At 35.6% G+C, this 15,470-nt stretch overlaps 2 non-coding genes across 2 annotated transcripts; both read right to left on the bottom strand.

Moving 5' to 3' along the window:
• Nucleotides 1-516: 516 nt before the first annotated feature.
• On the bottom strand, nt 517-590 carry Trnat-agu (transfer RNA threonine (anticodon AGU)). Its single transcript has one exon. It is a non-coding gene; the product is annotated as a tRNA-Thr (tRNA).
• Nucleotides 591-10,850: 10,260 nt separating this feature from the next.
• Trnat-agu (transfer RNA threonine (anticodon AGU)) lies at nt 10,851-10,924 on the bottom strand. Its single transcript has one exon. It is a non-coding gene; the product is annotated as a tRNA-Thr (tRNA).
• Between the last annotated feature and the right edge of the window lie 4,546 nt (nt 10,925-15,470).

The following is a 15,470-nucleotide window of genomic DNA, read 5'->3' as shown; positions in this document are numbered from 1 at the left end:
CCCACAAAGATGGAAACACTCGACATCTTAAATCAAGCCGCAAAAGGACGCACGCCATACCATCTTCGTGTGCCAAGAATTGATCCGCTTCTCTCCACTTCAACCTTTGGCATATTTAGTTACGTGAAAAGATATATAATGCCCAGCTATCTGATTCGATGCAGCTGAACGGAAATGATCAAATCAAACCCCTTGTTACAATTAAATTAGGAATAATGATCTCGGGTTACGTATGTCGTACATAAACGTGCCTGATTTAAACATGTCAAACAGCTTTTAATTTCGCGTCCATGCTTATGAACATCGTGCAAATCCCTGTACTGAATACACAGCAGATCACGTAACGAAATGTGTAATGGTTCCTTGATCTAGCTAACATGTTCTACTTATCGGCACTTGTACAAACACTATTTCATTTAGTCAGAAATGCATTTTTTAATGTGGGACGTAACGAATCTGCGACCCACGGCTAGAAACAAATAATTCCATACAGGTTCTTCCAAAACTAAAACAGACAGGCTCCAGAGGGATTCGAACCCTCGACCTCCATTTTACTAGACTGGCGCTCTAACCAACTTAGCCATGGAGCCACACACGTTTTTAAAAATGTAGATGTTCTAATTCTTTGTAATAATTTGCTACTGCATCGCTAAAACTTAGCAATCACTACTTTTCAAGCTCTGCCCATTTCGAATCCTATGTATATGTAATACTGATTGTGTGTTGTCCACTGGATAGTGAAATCTATCAGCTAATAAATCATTTGAAGTACTTCTCAATACTACTAAAAACAAACGTCTATATTCAGAGACTTTGAAAAATAACTCTTTTTTAAGTAGAAATACAATGACGCATTGATAAGTATAGAGAGCATTAGTATTTTGTTGTTACTACAACACGATACAACATATCGTGCATATAATGTATTGTTATCCCTATATCGCTATATCACAACGAATAAATGAATAAAGATATTGCAAAGTTAACTCGTACCACAAGGCCTTATGTAATCTATATATTAAGTAAACGTGTACAGGGGCGACATCAGAACAATTTTCCGAGGGGGTGGGGCAATATGTTGATATTGAAATTGTAAGCCAAACCATGTTTAAAGGTTCAAGTTACCCTTATGTGCGGGCGACCATGTACATGTATAAATTAGAACGTGTAGTGCAGTTGATTTACACTCTTCAAGAGTTATTCAAAAGAAAAAGCTATTTGAGAAATTAAAACAATTTGTATAATATTGTCACGTTATTGTTTGATGAAAATTAGGATGCCTTCAGTCAGCAAGAAACCTTCGTTTATACATTTTAGCTGCATCACGGCCGTGGCGGCAAGAATGAGAAGTAGCATAACTTAGCTGCCATAATATAGACGGTCTGGAAAACAAATGGTAAACCACATAGTTCCAAGTGATTTAGTCTTTCTGAATGGTACTGTTCGAAACAATTTTCTTCGTCAACCCTAATACCATGATCTTGATGTATAACATTGTACATCTGCATCCATACAGATGGAGGCAGAGTACGGATTTCGGCATGTTGATTAGTTTGAAAGTTGGATTTCCGTATCTTACATTTCGACAAATGAAAAACACGAAAGATAACAATTATTCTTTTAACGTATATTTCTTACAGATTTTTTTTCCAGTACACTTTCAATTTCAAGAAAGCTGGAAGTCATTTTTTGACAATGTGAAAAAGTCCTTGCATTGCTTGATAGTCTTTTGGAAAACATGAAAACTGCGTTGACAAACAGAAAAAAATACTTGTCTATACTAATTCAAGAAATGTTTAATTCTTTCAACTAATATGAAGCCAATTTTTACTCTCTAGTATTCAACCGCTACCATGATTCAGACGGTCTAGAAAACAAATGGTAAATCACGTAGTTCCAAATGATTTAGTCGTTATGCATGGTACTTTTCGAAACCTTTATCTTCGTCAACCCTAACACCATCGCCTTTATGTATACACTTTTACATCTGCATTCATGACATGGAAGCAGACTACGGATTTTGGCATCTTGATTAGACAAGATTCATGACGAATATATAAATGAGAGTCAAAAGCAAGTTTCCGAATAGTACGGTCCGTAAATAGCTCTTAAAAAGTTTTTGGCTCAACATTTCTCTGAAACAACTGCGGCTCCATACTTCGGTTGACTTAAAAATAACATTAACGACAATAGATCCATACCTCAGCTTAGAGAGAGAGAGACTTGAAAACTTGAAGTCGTTCGTTCGACGCCCACTGGAGCCACTAATAATTTTGCAGATCCGAGTGATCGATTTGCAATAATACATTTGTTCAGAAACTAGCGCGGGCTATGGAGATCAAGGTTGTAAGTCCTCTTGATGATTTTAATCCCTTTTCGAACATACACGCACATACACACCACAGACACACACACAGACAGACACACACACACACACATGCACACAAATATACACACACACAAACTGTCTTTAGGAGAGCAGTGATTCAGGATCTCATTTCTTTTTTTTTTTAAAAACGAAGTTCTAGGTTCCGATTCTCTATGATGATTTTAATCCCATTTTCAGCACACACACACACACACACACACACACACATTGTCTACAGGTCGAAAAGTGACTCAGGATCTCGATGAATTTTTTAAACAGTGGATCTAAAATCCCCCTTGTAAAGCTTAAACTTCTTATCAAGTTTTAGGCTCAGCATTTCTCTGAAACAACTGCGGCTCCATACATTGGTTGCCTTAAAAATAATATTAAACGACAATGGGGCCATACCTCAGCTGCTTAGAGCGCCAGTCTTGTAAACTTGAGGTCGTTGGTTCGACTCACACTGGAGCCATTTATATTTTTTTGCAGGTCCGAGTGTTCTATTTTCAATAATACATTTGTTCAGAAACTAGAGCGGCCTATGGAGATCAAGGTTGTAAGTCCTCTTGATGATTTTAATCCCTTTTCGAACATACATACACATACACACCACAGACACACACATACACACACACAAACTGTCTTCAGGATAGCAGTGACTAGGGATCTCATTTTTATTTTAAAAAATCGAAGTTTTAGGTTCCGATTCTCTATGATGATTTTAATCCCATTTTCATCACACACACACACACACACACACACACACACACACACACACACACATTGCCTACAGGTCGAAAAGTAACTCAGGATCTCGATGAATGTTTTTAAGCAATAGATCAAAAATCGCCCTTGTAAAGCGTAACCTTCTTATCAAGCAGTCTGCTACTCAAACAATTGCGCACAGATTTTCCATGAACGTACCACTTTGACGGAATAGCTTTTCCATCGTTCTAAAATATATTTACAATAATGTTCTTTTTTATTTTCTTCTTATCTATGTTAAGCAGCAGAATTTCTTTTTTATCGACGTACATTTACAAGCATTGATTAGACTTCATATTATCCCACCGCGGGACTGAAAAAGATTTGTGGTGAGCAGGTAACGGAATTCTGGACCAACACAGATTGCAATAAGCCTATTGGTTGTGTTTAATAATCAATCTCATGCACAAACTTGGGACACATTATATTTAGTAAGGCAATGTTGTGGCTTTATGGCTTAACTGGCTTGTGTATCGACCTCGTAGAAAGGATGACAAGGTTTCTGTTTTCTCCTTGAATCTCTCTTGTCATTGTCATAGTCGGTGTCCGAATCGTTCTGGGTATTTGGTTTTATTAGGTGTCGGAATCGCTTTCTTGGTTTTATCAAGAGCTATTCGATTTTATCAAGAGCTTTGTTAATTCGGCAACTTCTCGTAGCACAAATATTAAATTCGTACCAAAGAAATAAAGATATACATACAGTCAGTTGAAAATGTTTATTATTGGTAAACATTGAGATGTTCATTCTGAAAGCTGTATAATCATCCAATGATTAATAATAAAGTTATAGACCGAACTTCTTTAAATTGTTTCCACAGTTCAACTGTTTGTTCATCTTTCGTGACTAATAATCAATGTTTTCCTTGATCCTTCTTTTTGTTATGAAAATCAAAAACGTTCTGCATAAATACCGAATCTTCATTAACAACGCTCTGCAGCAATGCCGAATCTTCATTAACAAACTTCATTACTGCAGAAATATCGAATCTTCATTAACAAAGTTCTGCAGAAATATCGAATATTCATTTACATCTTTCTGTAGCAACACCGAATCTTCATCAACAACGTTATGCAGAAATACAGAATCATCATTAACAATGTTCTGTAGCAATACCGAATCTTCATTAACAACGTTCTGCAGAAATATCGAATCTTCATTAACAACGTTCTGTAGAAATATCGAATCTTCATTACCAAATGATCGTTCAACAAGAATGAAAGCATGTATTAAATAATTCCCCCCCGTAGAAATCATTTACGTTTTTTTAATGATTTTTCTTTTGTCGCTTGAATATACAAGATGAACTTCAGAGCTAACCAACAAGTGAGTCTGATAAATATTACTATTCTCTACTAATCCATGCAGGTATATACATGATAAGTATAACCACAAAGGCAAATTGCTACCAAAGTAGAAAGAATCAGTTTTCCTCTGTGAACCAGAACATAAATTACTACCCCACATCAGAGAGAGCTGTAATGCAATGTGTTATTGATGTATCTGGCATCACTCCATACTGAGATGCATATTCAGCATTTTGATATGCCCTTTTGTTTTTCCATTAACTTTACTTTGCCAAAATTGTGCAGTTTTTTCCATACTACGCGGCTTCATAATGCACTACACGTGTGTCTAAAAATAGTATCATGTATCAGCAACAACTTTGAATACAATGTACGCTCATGTAGCAGACGATTTAGCTTTTGGTTTATTTGATTGGTTTCTGGCTAAACTAAGAAAGCTGTTTCGTAAATTGAAACTAGGTATGATAAAATTTAAAGATGTGTTACGAGTTTACTCAGTCACCAAGGAAACTGTCAGGAAAGGAAATTACTAAACGTAATATTCGCAATACCCACAAAAAAAATGTGAGAAGTGCAGTATTGATAATATCATTCTGATCATTTAAACACTTATTTAGGACAAATGTGCGTAAATTTTCATAAACAGAATGGCTCAGCCTATGACCAGGGTCTATACAAATAGCAAAACAACGCATACTAGGGCCATGGGCTATCACATCACTATCAGGTACGTATCTTTATACATGTCAGTCAAACCACTAAATTCGAGAAAATTAAAACTGAATATTTTGGTCAAAACAGTCTTATATCCACTGGCTAAACGGACTATTACACAACATCTGGGTGGCAATTAAACCGTTTAACCTTTTGATACAATGTTAACCCAGCGATAGAAGCCATACAGGGCATGCACATAACTTGGGTCCCTGCAACAAAGAGCATGCAAATGACAGGGCATAAACATGTTTTCTTTACGTGGCAATAAGCATTGCAATAAATATACTAACACTTTTTAATCTTGAATCTCCTCAAAATGTACATTTTCTTAGTTTTGTAAACCTGCATGACACCTCCCGTGTCATGTGATCCAAAACTTGATAAACATCGCAAAATTGTACTTTAATTTCGACTAGATTTCCAACGGAAGTCATGTTCTCCTTATCGCATTCAAAATGAGAAAAAAATTTGATATTCCATTATACCTTTTTGATAATTTAAATTAAAAAGATTCTTATTTTTGCCCATATTATGATTACAAACAGTCAAGGACAGAACAGAAATACGGCTTTTAGTTGCCCAGTAAATCCGATGCCCAACTCCCAATAACATCATAGGCAATTGTCCCGGCTAATAAATGCATTCCATCAAACGCAGAATTGAGTTGAATCGACCGAAAAACAAAATCTATACCAAACCAACTGGAACAGTTGTTTGAATGCTCATTCATTTACAATATGACTCCGAATTTCGCTTTTAAATATACAAAAACTTGTATTGTTTTTTAAACTAATGACGAGCGCGCGATGAATTTCCAAGGTCGCTGGGATATGCCATGTGCGCATTAATATTGTTACTGTGCATTGATAAATGTCCAATTGCATTTCTCTCTAACTCGTCTTTTTCTAATTGCATTTGTTTTTCGTATTTCTGTAACTGCAAATGCTTCTCTTCTTTCTCTTTCTCAAATTGCATTTGTCTCTCTTGAAGCTCAAGCTTTATTAACTCTATTTCATTCTTGTTTTTTAAGTACAATTTTATAACTTTTAAGTTCGAGCCATAGGAAGACTCAGTAATCAAATACAAACCAATTTTATCAGAAACATTCTTTCCCAGCAAGTATTAGATATTTGTTATTTCTTGCTTTCTTAAAGGAGTCTTTGCCTCAGAAAGATTATATTTTCTGGCAAGCTGGAATTATTCATCCCTTTCTAAGGAGTCTACATTTTCCTGGGTAGGACATGAAATAAAGTATTCCACTTTCGATGATGTTGTAAAAGCTTGTTAGTTTCACTATAAATTTCTGAAATGCGCAACATTACCTTGGACGTATATATTGACAACAAAAACTTTAAGATTCGTTCAACCCCTTTTCTTTTGATAGTATGTGTTTGTATGTGTAAATATAATTGTGTCTATCCCATGTACAATCCTCATATTAAACATATGGAGCCGAAATAATTATGATATTACCACCAGGTACCATCCTCGTACAGGTTTACGGCTAATATTAATTTCCAAATGACCCCGCAGTGCCCACACGTCACTAATATTATCCCCTTTAGTCTCTTCGTCCATCTGATCGTAAAGCTAACTGCAGTTCAAACATGACATGTTAAACTTAAACAATCTATATTTTAAATCAAGTAAATTTATTTATCGAATGTAAATAGCGATAAAATTATATCCCCTCTGTTAGCATCGAATCAACTTTAAACATAATTTATTGTGTCGATTACATACATAGTGCATACACATTTAGACCTACAAAGTTCATCTAATTACATTAACAAATCATGCATATGTATACCAAATTTTCATTTATTGCATGTTGCAAATTTCTCAAAATTTTATATATGATATGGGACATGGTTTACTACCATAAGAATTTAATACATGAGAAACGATTATATACTGTTTTAAAAAATACCTTATCTACCCACAATTTAGTGGCAAGTGTGTATGTCTTGAACGCATAGTTACACAATTAAACATCTCCTGTTGCAATTTCCACACTGAGCATAAACTATTTTCAAGGTTTACTCTAGCGATTATAACTGTAACACCCAGTTTTTATTAGTGATGTTAACAACAGCGGCGTTCGCCAGGTGACATATTTCACAGATTTCGTATGATATCAGTACAAACTGGAAAGTAAGTGATAACACTTGGTTTACGTCTTCTGTTTGTCCTAATTATTTGCTCTACATTTGAAATATGGTCGTCCAGGTGCCAGACGAGATATACTTACCCTCTTGTAATTTGGATCCGATTATCATACTCAGAATTTCACAATCAAAACTAAATGAATAAATCAGGTCAAAAATAAGTAACAAGGTAAACTTGTTGATCAAAGTATGACTTCAAATGGCAATCTCTACGCAAATCTCAATATTGCAGTGCAAACCGGTTGTTATCTTTATTAAATATTTCACCCTGGCCTCAATGGTGGGCACAATGATGAACCCTGTTAACAAAACTCATTCATTTAAATTTGATGTCTTATCAAACAAATATTCATGCTGAAAGCATAATGTTATCTCCATCTTGAGTCTTTCTTTGAAACAGCACTTGTGTCCTGTATCTACAAAATTACAAGTAAGCTATTCACATAGCATAATAATACAATTGATTTGGTAGACAACATCTTTTTCATGCTAATATTTCTCTATCATGCTGTTTAAGCAGTGTTGATGAACAAAGATATGGCTAGAACATCCATGACATGACAGATAGTTATTTTCATCATAGAATTATACTTAAAAGGTCCTGTTTAAACTTTTCAAGGAAATAAATTTGATTCTTAATGAGCTATGTGGATCAGCCAATTGATGTTGCACACACGTCAGATATAAATGATTTCCATATGCCATGCCAAAATTGTAGATCTTTTTTAAAGATTGGATACGTGTAGATTTACTGGAGTATTTTAAATGCGAAAGAGGACTCCATTTATTTATTTGTTTTCGACATGTGCATCATGATCATATCTTGCGTTTCTTATCATTAAGGACACATGTGCATGAAATAATAAAAAATCATGAGACCGTTATATGCGCCTGGGATTCTTCTTCTACATCAGCTATGCTATTTAATTTTTATAATGACTTTCTTGAAACCTTATTTTGATTGCACGCATATCTTGCGTTCTCGCATCAGCATGTCGTGGCGTATTGATGTCCGAATAATCATTCCTTGAGTGTACAGTTAAATCGTTTAGCAATGGTTTGATCGCGATAAACACCAGCGTGTGTCTTTCGAATGTTAACATCGTTACGTTTCATAAACGCATTTATTTCTCCTTCATGATGCCTTTAAGCGAGGTCATGACGATATCATGTGTCGTCCATTCCGTTCACTGAAATATCACTACATGTCGGAAAATCATAGAGATCCAACCCATTGGAGTACGACAGCCACAGTAATTATCCTCCGACAAATATTTCTGTCCTGGGTATTTCGACCACGGAAGCAATGTAATCGCCGGACCCACCAGCGTGGATGCGATATCGTTGCCATGTGTAATTTTACTTCACATCAAGTAATAATTTTTGCGCTACATCGAGTACATATCTCGGTCAATGCGCGCCGTTTATTTTTAATTGTGACTAAATGCGAGTACAGTGTATTAGTACGAGTTCCGCATCGTAAACAAAATAAACCTACGGATATATTTGTGCTAGAATATCTGTCCCATTCACTGTCGAAGGCATTTATGCCAGAGTTCAACAAAGTTGACTTTTCAAAGACAAAATCATCACGTCTTTAAGGCCTTGCCAGCTAGTATTCGCGCGATAATCATAAATCCGTCCGGATCTAGTAAGATAGAGCTCTTACTTAACCTGGTTTATAAGAATGCTCAAAAAGGACAAATTATATCATAAAGTATATTCAGTAAAATAGTTAAAGACGCATTTTGGAAATATCAGAGATGAATTAAACAAATATCGCATTTTCGCTTGGCGACGCTACAGCAATATTTACAGGAGCGTGATGCTGTTAAACAACAATTACAATCTCGTCAATTAACCCGTGATAATGTTACCTCGGGATTCAAATAAACAATTACCCCACTGAACAAGCCAACGAAGGGAATTCCCGTGGCAATGGGACCGACCACGCAGACGACGTTGGAGCGATCCGATGCGCCACAGCTGACATGTCGAAATAAATCCAAGCTCCAGAGCCGACGACGCGAGCAGAAGCCCCGACTGAGGCATGCAGAGATTTCAACCCAGCCCCCGCATGACTCTCAGTTAACTACGGCCATGCAGAATTTTAATGAAGAGGATTTTGCATGAAAAACTATCAAGGCGCTATCACATCGTCCCCCAGCGAATACGAAAATAGAGGAAAATTACTATAAAAATGAAAACAGTTTCTCCAGAAGATGAATGCTATTGATTTATCGAGAACGTAACAATAAAAAGCAGGTAATGAAAGATAATGACGAGTGAGTTATATTTAATGATGATGTCATGAACGAAGTGGCCTCCCTCCAAAATGATCTGGCAACCCTGGTGAAGCCTGTTACAATATAATAGATTCCGCAGCCCAAGTAATTTCATACGTGCTAACAGAATTCAAAGTACGACCATGATGATGTCGGTATCGGCAATGAGACCGAAATTTGATGTTATATTTCCCCATTCCGATGACGTCGTCGAGCGGGCATCCACTTGAAATATAACTGGTGCCGCTGCCACTTGGTCTAATCTTTTTTTTGGTATTTTACCAGCCGCAATTATCTTGCTTTTTAATGGGAAAAACATACGGGCCGCTAAGGAATCTCTGCGTCTGAATGATAGGTCGTTGAATTTCCAGATGGCGCTAATACAAGCAAGACAATCAGTGCTGAAATTCAGCGTAGTGTAAATAGAATCACAAAAGAGATTCTAAGATCGCAACTACCGTCCACTTGTCAAAGCTAAGCTTGGCGTTTGAAACAGCCACATTGGGGTATCGCGTAGACATTGGAGCATCCTCGATCAAGACTCTGCTTGGAAGGGATCAAGTCGACATCGGCGTGTTAGAAGTTGATAATTATACAGACGGTGAAGGACGACACGTAGCCCATTGGATCATTAACATAACATCGTCGATCGCGTAAATCTTATATTTGATGATGTTGCTGGCAGCATAATGAACTAGTAAATCGCTGTTAAGTGAATAAACAATGGCAATCACACACCACTATTTCACATATTTGATTTCCCATACAGGCGGTAAAATCATTTTCGACAGATGGTTCTTTCCCATTGGTATGGTTGAATTCAACTGTTGTACTACTTTTAGAAAGCCCTTAAAAGAAAGGAATGTCAGTTGTGACTTCCTCCGTGTGCCTTAAAAATATCATTAAAAGACTTGTTCGATGATCTGTACTATATTTGTCAAAACATAAAAATAACGTTGAAATAGATAACATTCTTACCAACAAAAATCAATACAAAGTAAAAGACTTACCCTCCATCTATGAAGTAAACATGTTGTTCCATGGGCGGATAATACTGGGAAACCAAAATGGAGGATTTTTCCACAGAGGACTATACGTTTGACCGTAAAAACTGATTCGTTGTATTTTACTAAATGATATTAAATATTTTGCAAAACAACATTCCTTGTGAAAAATGTGAATGTAGAAAGATGATGCCGTATTAAACATAAAATAAAATAAAATCATAAAAATATACTTAAGAGGCTCCAGTGGGATTCGAACTCTCGACCTCCAGTTTACTAGACTGGCCCTCTAACCAACTGAGCTATGGAGCCTTGCACAACTTAAGATCGCCGCTGTCCTACCTGAAGATCTCACGACGACCGCCTAAGGGTCATGTTATGATGACCTTTTATTTAGCCAATGGAAATGCAGCTTTCAAAAAATCTGCGAGCAAATCACATCGTTCGATACACAATCGTCCACACTGATCAGTCTCCAAACGCGAAAATATAAGATTTCATCTGATTGGCTGATACAATTCCACATAGGCAATTGTGAACATGCACGATGAATACAAAATTGGGCTTGATGGCTGAGATGAACGTTTGCTCTTTACGTCTTATACTCCATGCATTTATAAAAACGAAAAAAACAAACAACAATAAAACATCATTGGTCTTTAAATATATAATTCTCCCACGATTTTTTTTCTGTGCACTTTGAATTTTAAGCAATGTCGAACTTGAACAATGTTTTACTGTTATGATTAAAAATTTCAGAAATCCTTGCACAGGCTGATTTTCGTCAATGAAACTTCCTAATGACAATCTTCAAATTATCACCTTGTCAAACAAAAGAAACAAATATGTGTTTATACCAAACGAAGAAATGTTTAATTCTCTCAAAAACGTTGATGCCAAATGTTATTTTCAGCTGTTCATTTCGAAAATCAACGTTGGATGATTCCTTTTGGTCTACATTGAAGGATAACAATTCTCCTAGATACATCTGTGAAAAAGGGTTTCAAACACTGAACAAATGAATAAAAGTATAAATATAACTGTCCAAGTAACTTGTCGGCTCCGTGTAGTGCGCAGAGAGAGAGAGAGAGAGAGGGAGAGTCCTCTGACGTTGCGTGTTATGGTCACGTCGTACATCTTTAATGATATATGGGAACCTCCGGGTAGTAATATTCTAAGTATTAATCTTAAAATGGTCAAAAGTGAATTTAAATGTCCAACCAGAAACAAAAGGCAGGGAAGTCGAAATTGTGGGTTGCTACCGTTGAATCATCGCACACCAAACCCAACTCACACTCTCTCTCTCTCTCTCTCTCTCTCTCTCTCTCTCTCTCTCTCACACACACACACACACACGTCCGCGCGTATACGCATACATACATCTGCATAGCAGACACAAATAGTATATTTGTGAACGTGCTGTAGTTCAAAGACTTTATACTATGCACCTAATGCACTTCACTGTGCAAAACACATAATGTCTCCAGAGTCAAACTAAACAAAATAATCATAGGTTACTGCAGTTTTATGGGATAATATGAACGAGTTTTTCGAATGGAAATACTGCACGAGCTTGAGATGAACGTTTGCTCTTTACGTCTTCAACTGCACGACCATCCGACAAATCGAGTTCATATTTTCCCATAAATGCAGTAACCTTTTTATTAGATGCTCATTTTGTATTCTACCTAATGCTTAATTATATTAACAAAATACACTACAAGAAACAAAGTAACTGAATGTTTGCCGTATTACAAACTAAATACACAAGCGAAGATACATTATTACACAACAGCAACAGTATCACTGAGTACATAACTCCACCCAGATAAATTTGAACTTAGTCGCGCGCTCGACATACTTTTCGAAAGAAAATAGCGTGTCTAGTTAAAACTAAAATCTGCAGTCATATTGTGAATGAATGCGCATTGTAACAAGTGTTCAATTTGATCTGGAATGAATAGGTTTTGGTATTTGTTTCGATTCTACGAAAGTTCGTGATTATGGACTGGATTTATATGGGACAATTCCACATGAAATACATCGGATTGAATAAGCTAGGGAGAAGCGTGTTGACATCTACAAATATGTTTATGTTTCTGTCATTGAATGTTTGAAATCCTAGTGTGATAACATATGAAGTCTTTCAATTGCAATTATCAAAAAGACGTTATGGAACGTAATGCTTATTTCATTTTGAGTGCAGTAAGGAGGATTTAATTACACTTATATTCGAAATTACAGTACAATTTCGAAATGTGTAATCAAGATTGAGAACCTATGACGTGGCTGATGTAATTCGGATTTGCAGAACTAAGAAAGTACATTTCGAGCATACCAGGATGTAAAATTGTTAATAAATTTTTTGCCATTCTTATAACCAGCAAAAGATGACAGTATATGCCTTGACACTTGCATGTTATTTGTAAAGACCCTTTCTTGCGTCTCTTGTATAACTAGCCTAAATCCGAAACATTGCATCAAAAGGTTAACGAGGAATGTGCCAAAGCAGCTGGTATGTGGCCGTCCAGGAAAATTTCCTTTACTTCTTTCAGAAATAAATTTAAACAACCACAACGTAAAGCGCCTACTACGCGAGTGTGCATAATTTGTTTACAAATCCAAAGTGCTGGCGTCTGTGTTCATTGCCCTCTGGGAAGCAAAGTGATTCAGGGTCATAAACAAGGGAGATCAAGGTCCCAAGTCTCCGTGATAATTTTAATCCCATTTTAAAATTGTCTATGCAAACACACACATATTATATGCAGGGTAGCAAAGTGACTCAGGACATTGTTTGATGTATTTTAAAACAATGCATTTGAAATCGTCTCTGTAAAAACTAAAATTCGGGTCCGTGAGCGCAACACTTTGTCCTAAATGTGCCTCCATCGTTGCAAAATATGTTTATGATACTGCTCATTTTTATTTGTATTTTACCTGTGTTAATCGAATAACAGTTACAAGCATTGATAGGACTACATATTTTAACCTACTGCGAAACTGGAAAAGATTTGTGGTGAGTAGGTAATGGAATGCTAGACCAACACAGAATGCAGCAATGTTATTGGTTTTGTTTAATAAACAATGTCATATACAACTTTGGGTCACGTTATCTTAGAAAGGTTCGGCTCTGGCTTTATGGATCAGTTGGCTTGTGCGACAATCGAGGAAATAGGAGATCAAGGTTTCTATTTTTTTCCTTGAATCTTTCTTTCCCTGGTCAAGTAGCAGAATCCTTCTGGGTATTCAGTCTTATGAAGACGTTTGACTATTTATAAGGGGACCTCTCTAAGCACTCGCACTCAAGATGACGGAAATAAAGATATACATATATTCAATTAGCACCTATGAAAGGTTGCAATATTACTGGACAAGCATTAACTAAATCATTCTGAAAGCTATTAATTCATCCAAAGATTATAGTAAAATTATCTGCGACTGAAATTTTCATTTCTCGCCACATTTCAAATGTCTCGCTTAAGATCTTTCGTGACTAATAATAGATGTCTTAGGTGATCGTTGTTAATTTAAAAGTTAAAATATTGAATCTCATACATTTTTAATTGTTTTGCATACTTAATTTCCATTGTTTCTTTTTTTATTTATTTTTTTTCTTTCATTATATTTCATTCAATTGTAAGTTTGTATATTGGAAATAACCTTGCCTTAAATCAAGTTTATTTTCTACTTAACTTGATATATTGATTTTGTTTATGTTATTCTATAAATAACTAATACATAGTAAACTATGATCCGTGTGTATGGATTTAATATCAGGATCATTATTAATATAAGTAAACATGTTCATTTGGGTCTGGGTCTAAGTTATTGGAATTCCCCTACAATTTACTATGCGTACCTGACATAGTCCAAGTTATATATTATAATTTTTAAAACAGAATTTCTAATCATAGCTAGCATTTCATTTTGTATAGATTAAGAACCTTGTAGAAAGTTCGTTTCTATTACGTAAATTCTTTCTTTTCTCAGCTAATGTAAATTGTGACCTAACGTCAAGTGGAAGACTATAATTTTGTCACTGGAAAGATTATTCAATTGTGCTTTATGATCAAGCAGAATCAATTTTGTATTATTGTTATGTCCAAAAGATCATTTGGGATAGAATTTATTTGTTTAAAATATTTAATTCAGTGATTTTTTTCCTCTGGAAAATACAGAGTACTACTATAAAATAATATTTGGACAGGGAAATTCACTTCGATTTAGAGTGAATTCAGACCTGCAATTATAATACCGTGCTCAACAAGAGACTGTTTGTAAAACATCACGATACGGGCAACGAGATGAACATAAATACCTACAGCGTCGGACTTAATTTGGATTTCACTAACGTCTATTCAGAACTTTTAATCTTAGGACTTGGGTCTGTAATTGTATCAATGATTTGGGATTTCATTCGCATTACCATACGTTCCTTTTTTTAATTTTCACTTTGTATTTAAAGGTAATAAATTATTTGTTCAATTTTACAAGGTCTGTTGCTTCTAACTCTTATCTGTTAATTACTTTAAGGGTATAGACTCATAACACAATTATCAGATCGATAACTCTAATTACCGCATACTACTTAGCTTGAATATTCAAATTCATTTTTTATCATTTCGTTTTGTGCCGAGAACATAAAATGTAATGGTTACTCATAATCCCAATGATCCTACCCACCCCATTTTTTATATTTGGACATTTATGTTGGGGTGTAAAGTCAGAATCACATGACTATCGAAAAGTTGGAATTCACTGCCATTATGCGGTGTCGGCATAGGGTAGCCACTTACTAACTGGTCTTGCAAATTTGAACGACTTTTCCTCTAGATACACCTGCATGAAATCGATAGGA

Source organism: Sinohyriopsis cumingii, chromosome 6, assembly GCF_028554795.1.
Source record: "Sinohyriopsis cumingii isolate HCF-2022 chromosome 6, ASM2855479v2, whole genome shotgun sequence".
Classification (NCBI taxonomy): domain Eukaryota; kingdom Metazoa; phylum Mollusca; class Bivalvia; order Unionida; family Unionidae; genus Sinohyriopsis; species Sinohyriopsis cumingii.
Note: the sequence above shows the minus strand (reverse complement) of the source record. Positions and strands in the feature narration are given on the sequence as shown.